Here is a 2865-nt window from a genome sequence, read left to right on the forward strand (position 1 = left end):
CTGCAGGTGTCATTAAGTTAAGGGCCTGGAGATGGGGAGATTATCCTGGATGACTGGGGTGGGTCCAATGTACAAAAAGGAAATGGGCATCAGAGATAGAGAAGATGTGGCGGGATGAGCAGAGATGGGAGAGAGAGGGAAACTCGAAAATGCTATGCTGCTGGCTTTGAAGGTGGGGAAGGCAACACGAGTCAAAGAAAGCAGGAAAAGGCAAGAAATAGATACAGATGCCCCCCCACCCCACCCGCAACCCGGGGCACCCAGGAGAAATGCAGCCCAGCCCACACCTTAATTTTGGGACTTCTGACCTCCAGAACTGACACCAGTAAATGTGTGTTGTCTTAAGTCACTAAGTTTGCGACTTTGTTACAGCAGCAGTTGGAACCTAATAGGGGTGAATGAGCAATTTCCATAGGAACCATCCACTCCAGCCCTCCCAGCTCCTGAAATATTTTAGTCCCCTCTTCTGCCTTAGGGTGAGGCACTCTGGAGTCTCAGAGTCCTTAAGTCTGCACAAGGCTGCTTCCTGAGGGCGAGCTTCCACCGACCCTCCCAGCAAATATTTAGAATCATTCTCGGGAGGCTTTCACCAGGCGAGGCGGGGCGGCCCCACCCTGGCCCCTGGTTGTCGGGACAATGCCCCTCGCGCCAGGGGAGGGGATGAGCTTCTCCCTCAGGCCTCGGACCTTTGCCTCACCTCACAATGCCAACCCAAGGCTGAAGAACTACTTCAACAACTACATTCCTTCCAGAACTGCATTATGTGGTCTACTTGTTACATGTCCTGAGGATCCACTGAGGTTTGTAGAGGGAATGATCATGGTTATAATCAAAAGCAGTCTTCAGAATCTTCTTTGATGACTCCAGAATTGATGATAAAAGCATGTAGCTTTTATACTGGACATTTAGTAAAACCTCATTTTTGCACTTGAAGAGACTTCACTCAGACAAATGAAATGTTGTCCTGGCTGAAAAAATGAACAGAGCAGTGGTATGTTACAATTTCAGACTTCAAAAATCTGTATGTCATCACTGGCACTCTTATATGGAAGACCACGAAGAAAAAGTTAAAAATATGGTATTGCGGATACAACAGATCACCTATTGTCACAAGGTAACCATTATTCTAACAAAATGGTGGAATAGAGCAAGATATAAGAATAAAAAGAAAGAAGATGAGCTGATATTAAAACATGAGCTTCAGTTGAAAAAATGGAGAGATGGGTTACTACTCAAAGGAGCTTCTGCAGAAAAATCCAATTTTCCTGAACAAAGTTCTTCTGAAGTCTGTCTTGTAGATGAGACTCTAGAATGTGACATTTCACAGTTACCTGAAAGAGCAATATTACAGATTTTCTTCTATCTCAGTTTAAAAGATGTTATAATATGTGGTCAAGTTAATCATGCCTGCATGTTGATGACACAGCTAAGCTCACTGTGGAATGCTATTGATTTTCCACAGTGAAACGTTGGATTCCAGGTAAATATATAGTGTCTACTTTGCAAAGGTGGCATTTTAAATGTGCTGCGTTTGAATTTTCGTGGTTGTCTCCTCCGACCCAGAACTTTCAGATCTGCCAAGTTTTGCTCTTGTTGCCTAGACCGGAGTACAATGGCATGATCTCAGCTCATCATAACCTCTGCCTCTTGGATTCAAACTATTCTCCTGGCTCAGCCTCCCGAGTAGCTGAGATTACGGGTGCCTACCACCATGCCCAGCTGATTTTTGTATTTTTCATAGAGAAGGGGTTTCACCATGTTGGTGAGGCTGGTCTCGAGCTCCTGATCTCATGATCTGCCCACCTCGGCCTCCCAAAGCGCTGGGATTAGAGGCATGAGCCACTGGGCCTGGCCAGTCTGTTGGATTTTCTAGGTAGACTGTCATATCTGGGAATATTGACCATTTTATTTCCATTTATGCCTATTCTTATATATTTTTTCTTTTTCTCATTTTATTACTTTGCTTAGGACCTTTTTTGCTATGTTGAAAAGTATCAGGACAGATGCTCATTGCTCCTTTTTCATATTTTTAATGATAAAAATGTTAATACATCTTTTAATTTCTGGGATACATCCTGTATGGGGATATAATGCCATCTTCACTTTTACAGCAGCTGTGTCCTGCATGTTCCTCATTCAGTCTGGTCACATTTGCCTTCGGATTTTTAGGAACTATTTGTTTCTGATCCACCAAGGCCATTCTTGCTTTGTCTTCCAGGCATGTTATACATTTTTGGGGAAAAAAAATTTCATTCTTTGATTTTGGGCAGAAGAGAGAAACTGAGCATGTGCTTAGTCTCCTATTTTTAACTAATTTATTATGTTTGTAGTAATAAAAAGTTGATAAAATAATATAAGCCTTAAAATGTTAGCCACCCCCAAAAAAATAAAATAAAAAGCATCATTCTCTGTTATTTGAACTGGCACATTGAATCCAGAATCTCTGGTAAGTGCCCCTAATTTGAGAGATTCAGTCTCATCTAAAATTGTGTTCCTTTCTTCCTGGTTTATGACCTTAAAAATTCATTCTCACCCATGCTTCTCTGGTTTCTGCTGGCATTCATTGGCAGTATCTTGCAATTCATTGAGTCTGTAAGCTTCTCCTCCCATGTAGGACTGTATTTACCCCGGAGCCCTGCTAGGATACGGCTCTGGAGTTATGAGGGATAGAGAAATCAGGAGTGTAGAGGCAATAAGAGAATGGTCCTGTGTGAGAAGCATGATCCCTGTTAGAAATCACCCAGGTGAAGGCAGAGCATGGTGGTTCATGCCTGTAATCCCAGCACTTTGGGAGGCTGAGGCTGGCAGATCACTAGGCCAGGAGTTCAAGACCAGCCTGGCCAACATGGTGAAATGTCATCTCCA

General features: G+C 43.1%; 1 pseudogene; it reads left to right on the plus strand.

The window, feature by feature from the left end:
• Positions 1-857: 857 nt before the first annotated feature.
• LOC101048052 (F-box and leucine-rich repeat protein 13 pseudogene) lies at positions 858-1621 on the plus strand (annotated as a pseudogene).
• The last annotated feature ends 1244 nt before the right edge of the window (positions 1622-2865 follow it).

Source organism: Saimiri boliviensis, chromosome 8, assembly GCF_048565385.1.
Source record: "Saimiri boliviensis isolate mSaiBol1 chromosome 8, mSaiBol1.pri, whole genome shotgun sequence".
NCBI lineage: Eukaryota > Metazoa > Chordata > Mammalia > Primates > Cebidae > Saimiri > Saimiri boliviensis.